The sequence below is a fragment of the Lutra lutra genome, chromosome 1 (assembly GCF_902655055.1).
Source record: "Lutra lutra chromosome 1, mLutLut1.2, whole genome shotgun sequence".
Taxonomy (NCBI): domain Eukaryota; kingdom Metazoa; phylum Chordata; class Mammalia; order Carnivora; family Mustelidae; genus Lutra; species Lutra lutra.
In genome coordinates, this window is record NC_062278.1 from 185808491 (window position 1) to 185814311 (window position 5821).

Here is a 5821-nt window from a genome sequence, read left to right on the forward strand (position 1 = left end):
TGAGTGAAAACTCAAAGCATTATATTACTAAAAGGAAGAAGAGACAACAGATATTGGGGGGAAATTATCAATTTTTGCCACGGTCCAGGGATTGGGAAACCATAGTCCAAATCGGGCCCACTACCTGTTTCCAAATAGCCTGGGAGTTAATATGGCTTTTACAGATGAATATTTACAGTCAATTATATGCTAAAGGACACTAACTTTGAACCCCAATTAAGCAAAATGTTACTCCCTCCCAAAAAGGGATTTTATTCTTTTCATGAGTAAAACTGTGTTGCAAAATTATACTAGATTATCATTATTTATACTTTGAAACTCATTCATACAAAATCCATGGAAATTTGTTTTCCCCTTCTCATTCACGTTCCAGGATCCTACCCTTGATTTTTCCTGATGGCCCAGAAAGCCTATGGTATTTTCTACCTGGTTCTTTAGGGAAGAATTCGCTGACCACTGTCCTCATCTGGACTGGACTAATTTAGTGACACTTCTGCAACGCGTGGAGGGAAGAATGGGCTGTGGGTGGTATAGGAACCCAGGAGCCTGTGATCCCAAGGAGTCTGGCCGGGGTTTCTAATTGTAGTAAAATGTCCTTAACCAAGACACAAATCTAGCAACTTCTGTTAGCTCAAGCCCTGTGGGAAATAGTAATGTAAGAGAAAACAGTCTCTTCACAGCCACAGTCAAAGCTTGAAAGCTGTTCTCTGATGGTCCTCCACGGTGCGTTACCCTCATACAAGACGCAATTCCCTTAACTGTCAATGACTTGACTGGGTTAGCCCATCTCCCAAACCCATGGCAGGACCACAGCAGTACACGGGAAGGGGTTGGGGAGGAAAGAGGACTGGGTAACAGCACTGTCTCTAGGGCCATTAATACCAGGGACCACAACCTCCATTCCAGCTCTGAAGTCCCCAAGGACACTACTGTCTTACAGCTCGGTGAAACAAGGATCTTACAGATGACCCTGGGCCATCAAGCTCAGGTAGAATTATAGTCATTATATTCTGTCTCAAAAGGCAGGGAATAACACACTTGAGAAAGTCTATCGTCAAAATAGTGAAGAGACAATTTGGGCCATTTAAAGACACAAGTTAGATTACTTAATTCATATGGAACTCATACTCTCCCAAGAACTCACGGGAAAGGATGTGATGATGTCCTTGTAAATATATATATTTTTAAAAGATTTTATTTATTTATTTGGCAGAGAGAGACACAATGAGAGAGGGAACACAAGCAAGAGGAATGGGAGAGGAAGAAGCAGGCTTCCTGCAAAGCAGGGAGCCTAATGTGGGGCTCGATCCCAGGATCCCGGGATCATGACCTGAGCCAAAGGCAGACACTTAAAGACTGAGCCACTCAGGCACCCTGTAAACATATTTCTAGTCTCAGCAAACAAATTCTTTCAACCTAATATTTTTTTTTCCAATCTTATTTATGTTGTGTTATTTAAAAAAGACTGCATACTTATTGATAATATTGTGGCAAAAATTGCCAGTACTTTTCCACTGATTGCAAATATGATTATTTTATATGTAATTGACTGGAAATCAGCTCATTGGTTTAAAGAAAGAAGGAGGAGGCAGAGGAGGAGGTGGGATAAGGTGGAACAGGAGGGGGAGGAAGAGATCAAATGGGCTGTGAAGGAAATAAACAAGATGGCGTATTAAAAAAGAACAAACAGGACTTCCTTTCTGAAAGGTGGTCAGTGACCTCTGAGGAGGTAAAAGTTAACCTGACCCTAAATGATAAAGAGTCCAGGGGTGGAAGAGCAAGAGGTAGGCACCCACACACGAAAAGGACAAGTGAACAAGGGCCATTGGAGGACCACCTTCCCAGTTTTCAGGGCTGTCCCTCTCCCTTTCAGAAGGACAGAGACCACCTGACTCAATGGGTGGAAACATGATGAGGCATGACCTATCAGTCTGTCCCATGCCCCTGGCAACAGTGATGGGTCCCAGGATAAGCACACTGGCCAATCTGGGCCAAGGAGACTCTAGGAGGAGAGAAACACCTCTTCCAGGCTGGTTGATAAACTGCAGGGGTGTGTTTGGGGCCATGAGTCATCCTGCCACCTCACCAGGAGAGCCTGCGTGTGAAGGAAGCCAACAGAGTGGACAGCTGAGGTGAGTAGGAGACACCAAACCATTCGTGATATTGTCATTTGAAGATCTGAGGTCACCATGCCAAGTTTCATCCATGGGTTTTTTTTTTTTTTTTGTTATGTGACCAGCAAATCTCCCTTTCCAGTTTGAGCCAGACAGGAGTTTGGTTTCTGTCACCTGCAAGAGAAAACACCCTGACAGCCCAGGGGGGCTTTGGAAATAATGGAAGTAAGAGTCCTTGTGTATTGAGAGGTACTTGTGCTTCGAGAGTCCTCTCAACATCTTGTTGAAGAACTTGGGTCTTAGGATCTCCATGTTGGGGAGGGGTGAGAGCTAGAGAAGTGTTTGTGGAAAACTAGCCACGAATGATGAGGAGGGAGATACAACTCGAGGGAGTGAACACCTTCTTTCCCTCCCTTTCCACCGTCCTGCCATTAAGGTAAAGAAAAATCAAATCAATGCTCGTGGGAGGAACAAGAGACTGGCGGCGGGAGAGCTTGCCCAAACCTCTTGAGATCTACACGCTGGAGTACTTGTAGTTTTGTCTGCCCAGAATCTCTTTCCCATTTTAGGCTCAGCATCACTCCTGGCAGTCTGGGTGAATTAACCCCACCTTCCTTTCCTATGGTTCACATAGTTTAGGGCGGCTGAGGGAACCTAGAGGAGTGGACTATGTGACCCAGACCTGGCCAATCAGCATGTTCCATCTTCCCGCCATGGTGCTCTTAGTGGCCTGACCAGAACTGATCCAGGGACCTGACCAGGGACACTGGGAAGGAAGTGCTGGCTTTCAGCTGGACTGTTAGGTCCACATGGAGAAGATTCACCTGCAAAGAGGAGCAGAGGATCAAGAAAATGAGAGACAGGCTGACTGAATGCCTTTAAGCCCTTAAATTCAGACACACGTGAAGTGACATTTACCATTTCAACTTTGTGGTCCTATAAGCCAACAAATTCCTCCGTCCCTCCAGAGCCAAGTTCCTCTTTTCACCATTTATTTCCAGGCAAAGCGTGGAGGCTGAAAAAAACAAATCATAAAAAAAGGTGTTGAATGAAAGAAATCTCTGATTTCTTTTGTAAGGGATAGAAAGATGTGTTAATGTGTTTTCCCTCAGACTTTGTAATATGGCTATTTAAATTCTATAACATTCTTAATACTATAATATACCAGATCCATGACAATTAATGTGGCTTTTGTGGGTTGGCCTACAACCAATTAACTGAACTTTTGAGATATAACCTATCTGATAGGATTTGCCTGCATTTAAAAAAAAAGAAATCACTGAGGATCGCCTGGCTGGCGCAGTTGGTGAAGCCTGTGGTTCTTGATCTCAGGGTTCTGAGTTCAAGTCCCACTTTGGGTGTAGAGATTACTTAAAAATAAAATCTTAAGAAGGGAAAGAAAAGGACAGGAAAGGAAAGAGCAAAGAAAAGAAAAGCAATGAAATCACGGAGAAGATTCTGTAAACTCTGAATACCATATAATTCTTCTTAACTCTCTTCCACCAATAATCAGTGAGCAGGACCCAAAGTTATAAACCCCTTGTACTGTAGCCAAGATCTGCCCCCTTCTTCCCACACATCAGGTATTTGTGTGGGATACATGCAATATGAGGGACTACTTTTTACCAGTCATAGAAAATATACACTGAGGGCACCTAGGTGGCTCAGTGGGTTAAGCTTCTCCCTCTCTCTCTGCCTGCCTCTCTGCCTACATGTGATCTCTATCTGTCAAATAAATAAGATCTTTAAAAAAAAAAAAAAAAGAAAAAGAAAAAAATGAAAAGATACACTGAATGTGAGCATGAGAAAATTTGTATTTCCATTATAAATGATGACATAAATTACTTTTTAAATTCAGGAATAATAATATTTTAATGGGAATAGTTCCCTTAACCAGAATGTTATATTTGCAATGGAAATCCAAACCTCAGCTAATCTGCTTATTCAGGAAGAATTCTTCGGTGACAATGGTTTCTCCCCATAGAATAATAAATAAATGTAAGCATACTTAGGAATAAAAGAAGTTATCTTTTATCAGCTGTATATAATTTCTGTAAGATCTCTGGAATTTCCCAAACTATGTTCTTTGGAACCATGAACAAGTGTTTTACACACACACATACACACAAAATCCTGTGGTCAAATAAGATTGTGAAACATTCAATACTACTGTCAATCCGGAAAACTCTCAGGGCATACTAGCACATTTGAAAATGTGAGAAGTCTCGCAGTACAGATACCTGTCCAAATGTGTTTCACACAGCATTTCCCAACATTAAGTTCCTCAAAATGAAATACGGTGTTTTGCTTCCTATCCCAACCTCCAAACCCCAATTCCCCAAAGCAACTTTTGGAACAGCTTGTGGAACTAGTTCCATAAAGCAAAGTTTGGGAAACACTAGTTGAGTGGTTTCTATCTACACAGATTTTGCTGTCTGAATAATATGGAAGACATTTTGAGTGACAATTACACCCATTTGGATTTAACTTCAACTGACTCCATAATTAGAAATTTAAAATGCAAATTTTTCAAAAGCAAACTGCCTTTACCATTTAGAAATGTTGCTGAGACTTACTTGGATTTGCGCACAGTTCTATTACTTTCCAATATATCTGGTATAGGTAATAGGCTCCAAAGACCTATAAATATTGAACACAAATAAGATTAGCCATGTCTAAATTTTATCTATAAACAAGGGTTTGACAATTTTAATATGGCAAATGTGCTCTGGTTCGTTTTCTTTCTCTTTCTTTCTTTCTTTCTTTCTTTCTTTCTTTCTTTCTTTCTTTCTCTTTTTTTTTGTACATGCCTCTTGGGAAAACTGGGAATGGAATGGAAGCTTTTTCATTTACATTCTGCACAAGATGTATATTATGGATTCATGTTAGTATGGGTGAGGACATGAAGCCGTTGCTATTGAGCCTCAGATGTGGTAGCAAAGAATTAAGAGATCATCACCATCTCTCACTAAATATAATGAAAATCTAACTTTACAACACTCCTCTTAAACGAGCTTGCCTCATGCTACTTGGCTATGCATTAAATCTTGGCATACACAAAAAATAAAAACAGGGTAGTTCTAAAGGTTCATTTATGTTGGCTGGATTATGAAGATTAACTCCTCAGATGGTGTTCCAAGAAAGTCATCAAATGTAAGTATAATTGAAAATAAAAACCTAAAAACCATTTAAATATTGATAGGAAAGTGAACAGACAGGATATAGTCAAGACATCGCTCTTTAGATACATAACATCAGTGTCTATCATAAAGGATTAAAAAGTTTAATTCTCTAGGGAATATAATGGAGATTTCAACTTCAGTAAAGCGCATTTCCTGGGAATAATATAGCATAATTATTCTCATAGCAGAGGCACCCGTGCAGATTATACACATTTAATACAATTTAAATTTTAGGTCATTTGTGCTGATGGTGTTTTTAAAAGGTGATAAATTGGGTTTATTATTCTGTAAAATATTCTAACCCCGGGTCCTAGATACAGGGCAGTCCTCTTCTCAAAAGCACCCTGTGGCTTCTGTCACCTTGACGGTTCACATGAATATTAGCTCTGTGCTAAAACGCAGCGTTTCTCACAATGCATGCCACCATTGACACACACGATGACTGCGTGAGGTCCAGGGAGTGGGCGCCATTTTCTTAATGGAGGGTATTATGATCATACAATCACAGCTACCATTTACTGAGCA

General features: G+C 40.7%; 1 long non-coding RNA gene across 1 annotated transcript; it reads right to left on the bottom strand.

Moving 5' to 3' along the window:
- Positions 1-1608: 1608 nt before the first annotated feature.
- LOC125109827 (uncharacterized) lies at positions 1609-5357 on the bottom strand. Its single transcript, XR_007130368.1, has 3 exons — positions 4691-5357; positions 3033-3129; positions 1609-2938 (listed from the first exon to the last, which is right to left on the bottom strand). It is a non-coding gene; the product is annotated as an uncharacterized LOC125109827 (long non-coding RNA).
- Between the last annotated feature and the right edge of the window lie 464 nt (positions 5358-5821).